Source organism: Cavia porcellus, unplaced genomic scaffold, assembly GCF_034190915.1.
Source record: "Cavia porcellus strain 051 isolate PalLab524CR breed Dunkin Hartley unplaced genomic scaffold, mCavPor4.1 scaffold_8, whole genome shotgun sequence".
Classification (NCBI taxonomy): Eukaryota; Metazoa; Chordata; class Mammalia; order Rodentia; family Caviidae; genus Cavia; species Cavia porcellus.
In genome coordinates this window covers 4,701,412-4,718,593 of record NW_026947491.1, presented here as the reverse complement: position 1 = coordinate 4,718,593, position 17,182 = coordinate 4,701,412, and the positions used below count along the sequence as shown (strand labels likewise).

The 17,182-nt window shown below is 37.3% G+C and overlaps 1 long non-coding RNA gene across 1 annotated transcript in view; it reads right to left on the bottom strand.

Annotated features, from left to right (window-relative positions):
• The window catches only part of LOC134477124 (uncharacterized), a 195,775-nt gene extending 180,916 nt beyond the window's left edge, over positions 1–14,859 (bottom strand). Inside the window, exon 1 of the long non-coding RNA XR_010049023.1 lies at positions 5,107–14,859. This is a non-coding gene — a long non-coding RNA (uncharacterized LOC134477124). The remainder of the gene's footprint in view (positions 1–5,106) is intronic.
• Between the last annotated feature and the right edge of the window lie 2,323 nt (positions 14,860–17,182).

Sequence of the window (17,182 nt, the reverse complement as noted above, 5' to 3'; positions counted from 1 at the left end):
GAAGATGTCAGTTTCAACCCCACTACCTAGCAACTTGTTTGCCTGGCTGGCCTGGGCCCTTTGCCTTCTTGAGGCTGGAACAGCTTGTTTACACGGCTTGTTTTGGGCTCTCTGTGTTTTCAGGGCTGGCCTTGCTTTAGCCCCACACATGTGATCAATCTCCAGCTTCAACTGCTCCATACAAAATGTAGACAAGGATTTTATGAACAAAACCCCAATTCTACAAGAAATAACATATGGTATCAACAAACTAACTATACCAAATCAAAAAGTTTCTGCAAAGCAAAGGAATACCAGCAGAGTGAAGAATGGGAGCTTACAGAGCTTACAGAATGGGAGAGAAATTTTGCCAGCTATGGCTTGTAAAAAAGACTAACATAAAGAATACATTAAACACAAAAGAAAAAAATAGACTCCTCAAAATAAAAAGTCTAATAAAAAATGGGCAAGTGAAGCAAATAGAAACTTAGAAGAAGCAGAAGTATAAATAGCTAATAAATACATAAAGAATGTGCAACATTCCTAACCATCAAATAAATGGAAATGAAAGCAAAAGAACAGCTACCATAAAGAAGTCAAATAATAACAAATACAGACAGATGAGAATTCCAGAGAGAAAAAGCTTTTATGCATTGTTTGTGGCAATATAAACTAGTACCACAACTGTGGAAATCAGATTCCTTAAAAAACTAAACAGAAATTCCATTTGACTCAACTGTTCTTCTAACATGTATGTTCCCCAAAGGGTTAAAGACATCATATCACAGTGATCTGTGCCGTGCATATTTATAGCAGCGCAACTCCTAATAGCTAAATCTTGGAAGTGACCTGTGCCCATCAATAGAGGAATGGATGAAGTAAATGTTGTGTTCATGTTCACTGACACATTATTCATAAATATCCAAGACACAGAAACAATGTAAATCCCCAACAACACATGAAAGCTTAAAGATGCATGATACACACAGATATGTAGCACAGTTTACAGTATAGTATATATAATATTATTTTGCTTTGATAAAGAAGAAAACATTACCATTTGTGACAACATGGAAGAAACTGAAGGTCATTATGCAAAGTGAAATGGACCAGACACTAAAAAATGAATACTTTATGATCACTTGTGTGAAGTCTAAAATAGTCAAAACTCATAGAAGCAGAGTTCATCATGCTGGTTTCCAGAGGCTGGGGAAAGGCACCCATGGGAAGTGATCATCAAAGAGTACAAAGTTTCAGTTATTTAAAAATGAGCAGGTTCTGGAGATTTAACATACAATGTGAAGATGTAGTTAATAAGACTGTGATACACACTTGAGGTTTTCTACAAAGGTGGATCTTGAGTGCTCTCACTGCAAAGCACACACTGTGTATGCAACACATGCATACACAGTCCCTGGTAACTGTGTGATGAGATAGGTATGTTACCTAGTGGAATGGGGTTTAATGAGGGCATATATCAGAGTATCAAGCTGTACACTTTAAATAAATGTAAACCCTATTTGTTGATGATAGCTCATTAAAACAGGAAAAAGTTATAACAAGGAGAGAAAGAAATAATCAGTAAATGCATCGATGGATTAAAAGACAGACAGATAGGGGCAGGGGATTTAACTCAGCGGCATAAGTACCTGCCTTGCAAGCAGGTGGTCATGAGTTCGATCTCTGGTACCAATAAAAAATGAAAAACAAACAAAAAAAAAGACAGACAGATGAATGAACAGATAGATGGACAGATGAATGAATGGGTAGACAAGTGTATTGTAATCCCAAATATTGAGTAGAGCCATCTATGTATTGTAATCACTTTTCCAGTCTTCCTCACAGTCCAAACAGTTATATTGATAATCCCACTGAGTCACTATTGGAATCCCAGCAAGTTAATTCCAATCTACTACCTCCAAAGCATCCAACAGCGAGAGTAAAGACACCAAGACAGATTCCAATTTAAGGTCAGCCAAGGGATCCTAAATCTAACTCCCCATGAGATGTGCAGACAAAGGTCCTGATCCCAGGCCTCTCCCCGAATTTATTATCTTGTGAAGAAGGAGAGTGGCTTGAGGATGAGTGACAGTGAGAATGCAAAGAACTATGTAAGTAACTTGAGTTGGCTAGACGGATGGGGAGAAAAGCATCTCTGCAAAATGCAGAGATAAAAATATGCAGAAGGATCAACTTGCATAATTCAATTAAGGTTAACAACTGAATTGTTTTAGGATGCTGTTGTTTCCGGTTTCTGATGTGTAAATTTTTGTGACGTGGGCACTTATAACCTCCTTATCTGGAGCCTCATACCCAGTTGACATTCCTGGAGCTCTACCATCTCGCTGTGCTCATACCTTTCACAGAGAGCTCAATGTGAGAAAACAGGAGATGCCTGATGGCTTTAGAGATTACATACCAGTATCTCAGCTGGCCTTATTTGCAATGCTTAGAACAAGTAGAAGAGAAAAGGAAATACCATAGTCAGCTCTGTACATATCCGTATAAGGAAACAAGTCTCCATATAATCAAAGTTGCAGTAATTGTCCTGCATTCAAGGGGAGTCTCTCAAGTTGTCTCCCACACAGTGGATGGATGAATAACTTAATCCCTTCTAGGCTTTTCTTGTAGGTCATATATTTTACAAAATAATGGGAGATCCATATTTATACACATTTTTATTACAAAAACTCCTAGTTTGAACTCTTCTGTTCAGACAATTACAGATTTAGATGGAGTCTTAAACAATACAGAGCAATGTTACATACTCTAAAAGTTCTAGTTTTCCTCAAAGGTTACACTTGATGTGTGACTATCCTAGCATCTCACAGCCATGAAATTGACATGGAAGGGCTGGGCCTGGTGACCCACATTTCCCAGCACTCTGGGAGGCTGAGGTAGGAAGATTTCAACTTTCAGTCCAGGCTGAGCAACTTAGTGACTTAGAGTCCGTCTCAAAATAAAATTTAAAACAGAAATAAGAAGGGCTAAGAGTATAGTTCACTGCACAAGCCCTGGCTCCATCTTCGGTACTAAAAATAAAAAGACTGCAAAGTCCACCATCTTTTACGCTTTTATAGAAATAATCATTTCCCCTCCCTGGCTCTCTTCTGTCACACCACATGTGCATGTACACGAGAATACACTTTGCTCTGTGTAGTTCTGCACTCACACAGATTCACATGGCCACTGCTACCACAGTTCCAGAATGCATGCACCACCAGACAGCTCATGTCTTTGCACATTTGTAGATATTTTGGTCATCCTAGTCCTTTGATTCTTTCTCTTTTCATATCTCACTAAGCCCACTGAGCCATCTTAAGAACCATGGATATAATATACTGGATATTTTCATGTACATTTTCCTCTACAAAACTGAGTTCAAACCTACATTAGGAAAAAATGGGGATGAAATTTGGTTCTATGGATTCATGCCACATCTCCTTTTGTTGGTCCACCTACACTCTTCAATTTTTTTCCAAGGGAAATAGTGATGCTTTTTAATAGTGTTATCAGTAAGAAATAATTACAAACTTTAGTACATTAATGACCCCTATGCAGCACTGACTACTCAGTTAACTCCCTGCCCTCACATTGTTTGTGCAAAATTAACCATCATTTTTACATACTTCTAGTTCTCACTTTCTGCAAGATACCAGTCCCAGCTCTCTTAACTCAGATGTGATTTTCTGAACTAACTGGAAATGAATAACCTCGAAGCAATGTGAAACAAACAAAACAAATTGACTTCATGAAATATTTGGCTTACGGTTGGCCTTTATTCAAAACACTCGAAAAACACACAAGAAGCTTTTTTCTAGAAATATATATTATGGGAAAAAATGCTGAAAAATCCTCCTCCAAGTGATGCTCATATAGGAGTTCAGAAAATGTTTTCTGAGATCATATTGAGCACTGACTTATAACTGCTACTTTGGAATATTAATATGTGTGTAGAGCAATTTTAAAGTTGTATTATATAGATATTTATAGTCAAAATATTTTACAAAATCCCGGTGGAATTCCCATTGTATAATAAAGCATTCCTTGCTATATTTAGGGGGAAAATGCATTCAGGCAACATACATTTATTAAGTGCTTTTCATGGGCCAGTAACTTACATGCTTTAGGGATAAAGACCTAAATGTGAGTTACTAGCATGGAGTTCACAGCTCAGTGAATAAGCAAAAAAGTACACATAACTATAATAAAGTTTTAAAGATAATGTGCAGATTTACAGAGGAGAATGGGAGCCCGAGGGAAGAGATACTTCCCTTCGACTGTCTCAAGGCCAATTAGAAAATAGCAATTATCTCTACAAATGGAAAAAGCAAATGTTTCAATTGTATGGGTTTTGAAAAATTCCCTACAGCAGAAATAGCTGAATGTTCTGAAAAGAGGGGGAGATTATGAGTTAAAATCTACAAAGCAAGTCTACCATCACCACTTCCAAGTACTTGGGCAGCATTCTTAGCAGATAAACTAAGACATTTGGAATGTTTTACTATTCACCAAACGTGTTAGGCACCTTCTCAATCATCACAGCAACTCTGTGAGTTGCACGTCTCTATCTGCTCAAAGACAATTTCATTGTAGGCTTGAGCCTTTCAGGCAGGTTGTGAAGGTAGCGTTGTTCCCTGGCATATATAGTCTATTTGATTTCTTATTCTTTCTCCTTCCACAGGGCATCTTCACAACCACAGAGTGAACAACTTAAATTTCCAAACATTTGTCCCTGTTTTCTGAAGGAAAGAAATGAAGTGGCAAGTTTTATTGGGTTTGCTGTTAATATGTGGTTATAGATAAATAATCTCTTAAAGTGTGCTATGTACCTGTACCAATTTCTCATAGTGAATGTAATCATTATGTACTTCAAACATCTACTAATAAAAGTCAGCAGTATAACAACTAAATATATCATGGTAGTATTTGTACTAACATCAAATGTTATCTGTCATATACTCTTTGTCAAATTTTATTACCACCAAAATTGCTAGTACACAGGTGTACATCATATAATCCTGATAATGTGCCTTCATTTTCAGAATGACAGACAGAGGCTGCATCAAAGAGAGATGGGAGAAATGAAAGGCTCCTAATTAGTAGATATTTGAGAAAAGCACTTACTTTCTTTGAGCCTTAGTATCCTCCTCTGTAGGACGGTGGTATAGTATCTATTTTGCAGGATTGGCATAGACTCAACATGATGTTGCAAATGAATGTGAGTACACTGTGTATCTATAGGAGGGGCTTACAAAATTATGGCTTCTATTAAGTTGTAGTTCCTACAATTAGCTTCTTCAGGGAAAACAATTAGCCAGTCTTTCTTTTTAGAAGCACTTGGAAGCAGAATCCCTCATTACTCACGCCAAAGAGAGCCAACATCCTGCTCAAGAGAATCAGAACTAGGACGGGAAACATGTGCAGTCCCACAAACGATGCCCATTTTATGCTGTGACACTGCACAGAGAAACAGAGCCACGCAGTCCTGCTAACCGAGACCATTTGCAGCCACTGCAGCCCCAAGCGGAGTGCATTTCTCAGGCAGGATGCGAACAGATGGTGGTATTTCGCAACTGTGATTCCACAGCCAGGAAACTTGGCATCTTCAAGCATGGTTTTCATCCTGAAGCAAAGTTACTTTCAAATAAATGAAATACCAGCTGCATGAATCAGAAATAAGAGATGAAAGAGCAGTACGAAAGGAGAGAGCGTGCACCTTGAAGAATCATATATAACCACCTTTGCAGAACACATTTTGTAACATAAATGCAACATCTCTGGGGTTAGAGAGTGAAAATATAGGTGGCAGAGGTAAACACTGAAATCACAGGCAAAAAAAGGAAAGAGTCCATACTTAACACAATCTGATATTTTCCAAAGAGAGACTGAACGCTGAACCTCTTCTGATGTGTAATTGGTGTGTAACTTCAATTAACATTAAAAGTGGAATTCAAAAAATATTACAAATAACATTCAGAAAGGTGAGGAAGAGAAAAATGAGTATATACTTATACTACCAAAAAGTGACAAAAATTAAGCTCACCACTTGACAAATGGTTATCCATTTAATCTTCTTCAGGCAGGTGTTTTATCATCAATAAGTATGATTTTCTCAATGGAAACAGCATAGAAAGATGTATTGCTTTAATCAAAGTTGTAAAACTTCACTGTAGATTTACTATGTTTTTATTTCTGTGGTTATCAAACTTTAATGTGTATCAGAATCTCCAGGAAAGATTATTAAAGTACAGTTCTGGACCCATCTCAAGTTTTCTGATTCAGGTCTTCCAATATACATGTTACACTCATTTACAGCCAATATTGCTTTTGCCAGTGTAAGGAACACATTTTCATAATCAGTATCTCACCACATAAGACTGTAGAAGACTGAAGTTCACTATTTGTTTTGATTGTGTTTTTCTTTCCCAGATTCGCCTGTTCAAAAGAGGATGGCCTAAAATCTTTACTGCAATGAGTACTCTCAATAAAAAAACTACCAAAGGTGCTAGAAAATCTACGCATTCCTTGTAAAATGCATTAAATAGTTCACAATAAAATGTACAACTCTTTTTTTGGTGAGCAGACTTCGGGAAGTTGAGCAAAGAGGTATTTGATGGTCTAATGGAAAAGAGGTAAGGAACAGAGGAGTGGAGACTGGAGAATAGATGTTTGAGTGTTTAGCAATATGCATGCATGAAGACCTAGAGCAAGTCAAAAGTGCAGCTGATAAACCAGACCAGGAAGCCCAGTAGTGTTCCAAGAGTTCAGACTTCCAGCTAGAATTCCAGAATCAGAATCAAAAGAATTACAGAAATGGGCTAGACTGCATATTGGGTCAAGTGGAGCTACCCTGGCTGTGTGGGGTGTTTTGATGTTTCTATAACATCTAGTCCTCCCCTATTTCCTGCTACGAGGATCCTATATGTACCCAGATAGGACCATCTTCAGTCCCACACTCACCATTAATCATGATTTGTCTAAATAATATTTATACTAGGCTAAATGTAGTTCTCACCTAGGGGAAAGACTGAATTCACAAGTTCTGGAAATTACTTTCCTTTGTGATAAAAGAGACTGGTCAATGGAAAAGGATGATGCTTTTGCTCTGCATTCTGCCTTGTGAAACCTTCACACTGAGGTTTATAGCAGCCATCTGGGTAAATAAGGAGGTAAATATAGCAGCCAAAGGGTAAATAAGGAGGATTCCATAAGATATTTTGAAACAATAGTTGGATTAATAATGAAGGTGGCACCACTCCATGGGGTGCTCATTGACATGCAGAAGATTCTTTCTGGGTGAAGGACACAGTTGGACACTGGAATTTCCCACTTCTTGACTTTGCTTTCAGTGGTACCATTAAGACTATATTTGCTTATTTGCTTGTTTTTAGTGTTTATTGGGAATAATTGAAGTAACAGGGAGATAATCTGTGACCTTAGCAAAACTAAAGCCAGTTTTCTTAATGACAGGGGTGTTTAGGCTACAAAATGAGACATTTTCATAGACCATTAGAGAACCCATGATTCTTAACTATATCTTACTTTGTCCAATGAAACTGTCAACTTAAATAATAACCAGAGGAACATTCTCTATGGAATTATGATACATTAATCTAGAGTCTTTAAATGAGAAGTGTTAAACTATAGAGATATTCAAGAAAGTTGGGTCAAATAATGGGTTTTAAAGGGTAAATAAGGAGGATTCCATAAGATATTTTGAAACAATAGTAGGATTATAATGAAGGTGGCACCACTCCATGGGGGAAGACAGAGTCTGGGTAGATGTTGCTGCAGAAGTATTTTTTTAATGTGAAATTATAGTGGCCTTGTGACTCTGGTAAAAATTTTGTGATAATTGCTATTAGTCAATGATGCATGAAAACTCTTCCTTACAGCCTCTTGATTTTATTTGTTTATTTTTGTAGAGCTGATGAAAGTGACTCTATTTTGATTCTGAAAACTTTAACCAAGTCCCTTTACAATAAAGGATTGCATTCAGATTCCCAAAGGGTCATTCACATTAAGTGCTTAGTCTCTGTACTTCTATTATTAGTTGCCTCCCACTTTTCAGGTTAGCCATCCCAAATATCTTATTCTTGTAGGAGTTCATAAATGTGCTAAGCAATCTGGTATCTTGGTTTAATTTTGTAGCCTGCCCTACTTGTTACATTCTCTTTCTTTCCCCCTTCATATCCTTATCTGAGTTATTCAACTTATCACTCCTGGACCAGACAACACTTCCTCCAAGAAACCTTTCTCAAGGTTCCTCCTAGTGGCTGTAATGACCCTACTCTCACTTTTCACTGTGCTTCTCCACTATGCTCACTGATTCAGTGGTCACAGTACATAAAGATAACTGAGTAATGTGCACATGCTCTTTATTAGACCACATGCCACAAGATCTTTAAGGAAGGGGACTGTACTTCTTCAATTTGTATTTCTAAACCATAGCCAAATAATTAATTCTTAATATTATAACGAATAAAGATATTTTGCCTGCAAACAAAGGAGATTGAAAGTTTAAATGACTCTCTGTCATAAAAGCACATTCAGTTTCCAGCAGCTTGAAATAACAGGCACCTTTCAAGCCGTAGGAAGCAATGAAAACCTACAATATACACATAATGATGATAGTTGAGTATACTTCTCTAGCTGCCACTACCGGCTGAAAGAGCTATAGGGGAGAAGAAAACCATGAGGTTGATCTAAATTATTTCCACTGGGAGTCCAAACCCTGCTCCACTCCAAAATGATTGTTAGCAAAAATAATACCATCTATTCCTATTGTGCACTGAAGTTCTCATAGTGCTTTGTGTTTTGTGTGATAGAATCTCTATAAGAACCCTGAAGTTAATCTCTTTTGTCTTGTATAAAAACTCAACATGTTCTTATTCAAAATTTGTTGATGACTTCTAAGAAATCTCCTTATACATGACATATTTATAAATAACTATAGTATTTCTCAGTAAAACTGAGAAAATAGAAAGTTTTTTATTGTCACTTAAAATAACCAGAAATCTACTTCATGTGCATGCATTTTATGAAAATTTCTATTTTATTAACAAATACTTAATGACAAGACTTCCATTATTTAGCATTCCATTATCAGACATACAGTCTTTTTGAAGTTTTGCATATCATGTAGCCTCTGGGAAACTTCACTGTACATGAAAGAAAAACTGAATGAAATGACAAAAACTGTGTTAGTGTGAATGTAGATTTTACTTTGCTTGTAGATCCTGTAAAGAAATGGCCCAAAACATTGTTGGCACCAGGAACCAGTTTCAAGGCAGACAATTTTTCTAAGCACAGGGAAAGATGGTTTCAAGATTATTCAAGTACATTACATTTATCACTTGCTTTATTTCTATTACTATGACATTAGATTCTAAAAAAGGAGCATGCAACTCAGATCCTTTCCACCCACAGTTCCAAGTAGGGCTCATAGCCCTCTGAGAATCTAATGCCACTGTTGAGCTACCAGGAAGCAAGCCATAGGTGAGGATTTAGCAATGGAAAGCAGATGGGAAGACAAGTGAAACTTAAGATTACTGGTCCAGCCATGTTGGAACTTAGGGTACTGGGAAGCCAAGCAACCAGCTAGCCCACCTAGTAAAAGGCTGTGTTGTGGCAGCCTGCAGCCACCCCAGGGGGTGAACCACCAGCGTCTCCTGAGATCCATGGCATGTTGGAACTTAGGGTGCTAAGAAAGCAAGCAATCAGCTCACCTCCCTGATATGTGGCCTTGAACTGGTGAGCGGGCAGATAATAAAACACCCCCCCCCCCGCCTCCGTTAACAAATGGAAGCCAGAGATCTGAGCATCTCTTGGCAGGTTGACCATATGCAATGTAGCAAATAAGGGGGATTTCCTTCTACCACTTCTTTGAAGGAAAACATTTTTATCACTGTTCTGATTTATTCTGGTTAATGGTATTGCTCTATTCAATATTGTGTTTTGATAAGTTCTGTAATGTTCTGTATTTCAGTTGTTTTTTATATACCCAATTGAAAGAACAACTATTGTGAAGATAACGAGATATACTGTGATACTTATTACTGTTATCCCAGTAACCTGCTGTGAAGTTCTGTATCAATTTCACTACACTGTCTAAATTGGCTTTGTTCCATCTTGTTCTCTTGCATTTTACTGCCTTCAAAATAATTTAAAAATTTTTTTTAAAGATTACTGTTCCATCTTGCTCACCTCCTGTTGTAAATTCAAACTCTTAATAAGCTACAGATTGCCCACGGGTTGGAGATCCATGCTCTAAAAGAAACTCAGAGACTCTCCTTCACCAAAAGTCTCAAAAGTGCATATTGGATCAGCCTCTGGTTAGACCGCCAAGAGAGAATAAATGATGTGATGGTCACACATGCCTGATTTAGTGTGTGAACCTAAGATGTTTATCAGAGGTTGAGTTCCCAGCTTTGTACTACTGTGTTTAATGAAATGTGATATATGCAGCTGCTGTCATGGTTAAATGGCTACTAATCAATAGTTAACCCAGAAAAATCACTCTGCCTTGCTTTTCCACAAGGCATATCTATGGTAGGAACTTGAGAATCACCTGGGATCCGTGGCTTTTGAGAGTTGGGGGTGGTGCTGAGAATTGGACTTACTGAGCTACTTACTTAGCCATTTTTGTGTTTTAGCTTGACACAAGATCTCACTAATCACTAAGCATATATAGGAGTGGTTGTATCTCTCAGGTACAGTTAGACAAAGCTCAGACCTACCATTTCTGGGGCGGATAAGGGCTTTGGTTGAGCTATTCATCTGTTTCAAGGAAATAGAGACCAAGACTGACCTTTCAGGAAGAAAAGGCTGCTTCAAATCTAAGGAACTCTACACGTACCAATGATGTAAATATTTTCATTGCATTTGTGTCAAATACAACGATAAAGCCCCAAAGTCATAAGAATTTAAAGCTGAGATCTGTTTGAAATTGTCCCCAAGGAATTATGCTACTGTGCTTGTGATAACTGATGATAAAAGAAACCTCACATTGAATGGGAACTGGAGAGATGGCCTAGGAATTGAAAAGTATTGCTTGTTTGGACAGATGGGAACCGCAGAGTTTAGAACATGATACTTGATTTACGCTCATAATTAAACTTGCATAGGATCCTAAACTTAGTTTAAATTTATTTAAGTGGCCTGGCCAATAAAATTAATGTCAATTATTTTAACAAATCCTTCAGTACTAAACATAGTCCAGAAAAGGGAATTTCCTTGGATATTTTAAAATAAGTAAGACAGGGTCCCTCTACTCAAGACTGGAAACTATTATACAGTTGGCTGGACAGGAAAGGCAGAGAGAATAAAGGCTCTCTTTTGGAAAGAGGGAAGCTCCTCTAATCCCTGAAGAATGAATAAAAATTATCTAATGATTAAAAGGGCATTTAAACAACCTATATGTATCCAGGTAAGTAGCAAATTCTTGATGTAATGTGTTCTCACACATTACATTAAAATTTGACAACGTAAGTTCAATGTCTTTGTTGCCCATTTTACAGTAGGAAAAAGAGTGGAACTTGTGGAATTTACCAGAATCACCTAATGTTATGTACTATGTAAGTCAGAAGATTAATATTAGAACATAGTCTATCAGGATCTAATAGGCTTTTCAACATAGCACAGTAAGACATCCAGGCACAGACACAGATGTGTAGAAACATGGCATACTCATTACAAGGAAGAGTGCATAATGTCAATGGAAAATCATCAGTGTAGGAGCAATATAAAAACCACTGGAGATGAATGGAGGACTAGATCCCAGGGGCAATGGAAACTCCCATAAGAATGTGTGGGGCACATATTTGCATCTTAGAAAGACCTTTTATGCAAAAACATGACATTGCTAGCAGATTATCAAAAGCAAAAAAGATAGATTTACCTAATTTTTTAAACATGAAACCAAAGTTCAATGTCAACACACATTCAGAAATTTTTATAGCATCACATGAGATTTGTAAACAAGTAAAAAATTATTCTGGTGCTCTGCTCCAGTTTCCAATGCATCAGAAAGGAAAAGCATTCTTCTGATGTAGGGCCCTGATTTATAGATTCCTATTTCAACTTTTCATGATCATAATTGAAACTGAGATATAACAAGCTCAAAGAACCCCTCAGCTACTTGTCAGGGCTTTCTTTTTAGGTAAGCTGTGGAGAAGCTCATTCTAGCTTGAAATACAGCTAAGGTTCTTTGTTACAAAGAAATGCCTGTAAATAAAGTATGCTAGCTTTTCCTAAAGGTCCACATCTTGCTACACTTACAGGTTTAAGAAACTGGTCCATACTTATTGCTCTCTCTTTAAGAAGGGCAAAGCAACAATAGCAAAAAGAAGTGAAATTTGAAGAAAGTAGTGAGATGTTCAGAGCAATAATAAAGCTAAAAATACACTGCTCATGTAAGCAAAATAACATAGAGAGAATATTGTAAATTCAAGGATCAACAAAGGCAATATTTAGAGTTGTTAAATTGGAAGCCGTGGGACAAATAGAAACCAAGAGCCAGGTAAAGGCAGCCAATATTGGGCTAGAAGTGATGAATAGAAGTGTGCAGAAAATCCCATTGTATGTGTAAAAAATAGCCCAAGTCAGTGTGACTTCCATGTTTTCTGTTGTTGCTACTCTTGGGCCAGATTCTGGATTGGAAGAACAAAGCTGCACTCTGTCACCTGTTTTTTTGTTTTGTTTTGTTTTGTTTTTTTAATTTTTTTAAGGAACTCAACCTCTGACTCCAAGTGAGCAAGAGTTTGATTGAGGGATCCTCTGCTTAGAAAGCATATCAGGAAACATAAATATTCACAACCACAGAACCAGACTGTTTTCTCACATTTTAGCCATATATAGACTATTGACATATGGAGAGGATGCTCTCTGTATCACATGGGAGAGGCTGGGGATAATACTTTGCGAGCACACAGTATGCCTGAAAACCAACTGTTGGTTTCAAACACTTTCCTGCATTAATGGAGTCAGCACTTTATGGAGAAATGACCTTTCCTAAGACTGGGGCAGGAAATACAGAAGGTGAGCCTGCAGGACCTTATCTTGCCAGAAGGTAGGAAAGACAAAACCAATATTCAGGGACATTCATTAGAGAGACACAGAAGCCAACTGAAAAGCTACCAATCCTCAAAACCAGAAAAGTTTAGGGAACAAAACAAAAGTGACATTGGCTTCTTAAATCCAAGATATAAAATAAGTACATATGAGATTGTACTAATATAAATAAAACTGATTAAAATGAATGGGGACAAGAGACAAGCTTCTCATAGCGAAGAACTTCTAGGAGTTTCTGTAAATGCTCTGCCTTCAAGTAGCAGAAGCATAACTCTCTGCTCCGTAACTGTGCACTGAGTAAAGTTCCTTCCCTCCAATAAACATGATATTAAAACTTACGCTGTACTGCACAGTGAAGAAACCTAAGAAACACCTCTGCCAGGTATCAGAATCAGGATACAGTGACACTCATGTCAACAGTGTGTGCTTCTGAAATGATGTGATGAACATACATTTTATTTTTCCCCTTAAAAACCATAACTCCAAAAAAACAAATTGCAAATGAATGGTGTTCTAAAAATAGCTAACCAGAATTTTCTAAAGCTACTAAAGTTAGCAGAAATAAGGAATATCTAATAAACTGCTACAGCCAAAAGGAAGTAAAGAAAATATTATTAAAATCAATGTGAAAGCCAGGCATAGTGGTATATGACTGTAATTACAGCACTCTGGGAGGCTGAAGCAGGGGGATTGTAAGTCAGAACCCATTTTGGGAAATTTCACAAGTTAGTGAGATGCAGTCTTGCAATAATAAATGAGTAATAAAAATGATTGGCTCAGATTCGTTAACAGGACATCATGTAAAAGCTAAGGCAATCTGAACAAAAAAATATGGACATCAGTTAAGAGCAGTGGTATTGGTTCACTAACTGCAATAAATATGTCACGTGAATATAATATCAACAATTGATAAAAATCTGTTGAGTTTTATGTAAATTTGAAACTTAAAAATGCCCATTTGTCATTTTTTAAAGAAAAAGACAATAGATTTTCCCTTATGCACAAAATGCAAATGTTTATTTTCTTTTATCTTTTGTACATGTAGACAGAAACTTTAGAGTTCACAGCTGGAAGAGAAGGAGAGTTTGTTGTCAATTTCTTGCCAGCTTAGTTTTGATGACTGAGCAGTTTCCAGAAGTTACAGTTCATCTAAGACACACTGTACTTCTAATGTAAATTTGGATTAAAGAACAAGAATATGAAGTAATAGAGCAAATAATAAGTAAACAGCAAGTAAATAAAATCCAAAAGAATAAAGTAATGCCAATTAACTCAAAACTATGACTGAAAGAAAACCTCCTCTGTTTCTCCTCCTAATTAATTCCTCCTCTGTGTCCTGCCATTTGTTTTTACTTCAATAGGACACAGCCTGCTGAATATGGCCATCAATAACTGGAGGGTGGAGCCGTCAATAATGGAGGAGTCACCCAGTATTGTGCGTGGCATGTGAGGTCCTCCGCTCGCTTCTGTACCGAGGAGGTAAGGCTGCTCAGTTACTCCAGCCCCATTTGTCCTGGACAGGCTGTGAGGGAAAGGCAGGGGTTTACTCTGCCTTGTGTTGTAGCTCCAACTCTGAGGAAAAACAAACACAGCATCTTCAGCACAGCTGAAAAAGTCTTAGTTATTATTGAAATGGGTGTTTTCAGACCTTTACAAACATGAACTGTCTTAGACACTTTCCTGTCACTGGGACAAAATTCCATCCCTCCATAATTAAAGAGGAGAGGTCTGTTTTTGGCTCACAGAATGAGCCCAAGGTTGGTTGATTCCAAGGCAGACAGAAGAGGGCAGGGGTGTGAGGAAGAGGGAAAGGTGCTCACCTCAGGGCAGCCAGGAAGCACGGAGGAGAGAGAGAGAGAGAGAGGAAGGGCTAGGAAGGTGAAGGCCTGTCCTTTTGTTCCCCAGAGACTGACCACTTCCACCTGGGGCACCTGTATGAATTTTCAATGAATGCATCAGTTGACAAGTTCCGCAGCCCCAAGACCCAGTTCCCTTCCAAATGCCCTGCCTTTGAACCCCAGAAGCTTTGGGATCTAAACCATATCATTAACCAATAATAAAAGGAACCCATTATCCAAGAAATATACAAAGAGAAAGAGTAAATTGAAAGACCAAAGAAAAAACTAATCTAAAAATACAGAAAATATTGAAATGCCAGATATTAATGAGTTAAATATTTAGGGAGATATTAAATTGATGGAAATAATAACTAGCATGCCTCAAAAGGAAGGAAAAGAGAAGGGTGAGAGAAAGTCCTTGTGTATAAGTGTCCGACTGCAAAATTGTTAAATTATCTCTCAATATATACTAGAATGTGCATGGCTGTCATTTAGAAAACCAACTCAAGCCCCTGGAATCTAGCACAAAATAAAAGGTTTCTGTCATTAAAGAAGAGAAAGAGTCTATAAAACGAGTTAAGTCATCAGTACATTAGGGCACTGTAAGAAAAGAATGGAGTAAATGTGTAGAAAGCGGTTATTAAAGGGATGAAAGAAGAGCCATGGCTGAGCCGACAGAAATTATCCCATGTTAAAAGGGAGCCTCATCTATTCAGGTCTCAGGGCATGCGTATGACTTCTGAGAATTAAGAAGGAAACCCTGTAAATATCCAGACAGAGAAATACGTGCTGTGGAGGTAACTTTTAAATAAGCAGGGGTGAAGCAGAAGAAAGGAGGAGGAATTTGATGATAATAGAAACAAAACTTAAGCTATTAAAAGGCAAACTGTGTACATCAGTGATAGCTAATCTGGAGCAGGCTCCTTTAAAGGGCCTTAAAGGCAGGAAACTGCCTGAGAGCCCAAGTACTTACTCAGAAGGGTTGAAAATTGACAGTAAGAATGGGGGGAAGCTACAACCCACATTCAAAGACCCTTATTTATAAAAAAAATATTGTATATAACTGCATGACAGTAAACATAAATACATTAGATAATAAGGTAGGGAAATATAACATTGCACTCAAGCTGAGGGAAAAAAATTGGAAATGCACACTTAAGAGAAATAGGAAGTGCAAGCCAGAAAAAAAAGCACCACAATAAAGAATAAATAAAAAATACAAATTATTTATCTGTCAGGGGATTTATATCCAGAATATGTGAGTAATTGAAACAATTCAACAACAGAAACCCTCAAGATGCAGATACAGGAGCACAGATGTCTCTTTAGCATAAAGATTTCATTTTCTTGGGTGTATGTCCAGCAGTGGAAATGCTGGACCAAAAAGCAGTGCTGTTTTTAGTGGTTTAAGGAATCTTCATAATGTTTTCCATAATGGCTGTACCAATTTACTTTTCCAACAACAAAGTTCAAGAGTCCCTGTCTTAGTTACTTTCCTCATTGCTGGGACAGATGCAACACAGAAAACAGTAGATTCCTTGCCTCACAGTAGGTTCTGGGGATCAGGAGGAGCCTGTGTAATAAAAATCTCTTCTAGTTGCACAATTTTTCCTCATAATCCAATTATTCCTTTGCCATAGTTTTACCTACTGCATATTTTTACTTTAGATATAATCTGAGTGCTGGTTATCATGCTTCAGATAGAGTCAGAATCTGGAATCCCAAATATTCCAAGAGGGTAGATAGGCTTCCATTCTATATATTTAATAAATCATAGAGGTCAACTGTATTATTAGATCATAATTTCCATTCTGTGATCATAGAAAACTCCTCTGAGTCTCTTTTCAATTCCTCCTCCTTGAAATATGATATGGATTCTACTTTCTAAAGTGAAGTTTATGGGTAAAATTTAGATATACATAATGATCATATTCATCATAGGAAATTTGTTCCTGGACAAGATATAGCCTGATTCCTCTTTTTTCCCAATCCCTGCCCCTCCCTTTAGACCTCTCTTCTCCTCATTTACAAAGCTTTGTTTTCATTTTATCTTTCTTTTATCTTTTTTCTCTTCCTTTCTTTCCTCCCCTCCCAGCTCCCTGGTTTCTCTTTCTTTTTGAAGAATTCTTCCTATTTTACAATATCTATTGTACATTTTGGGCTTTATTTACTGTTTCAGTTTCTTAGCTTGCAGATTAGTAAAAAAAAAAAGTTCCTATAAACAATATTTAAATATGCTAAGTGATTGGTACCCAGTAAACTATCCTTGGGGAATAGCTACAGATTGCCAC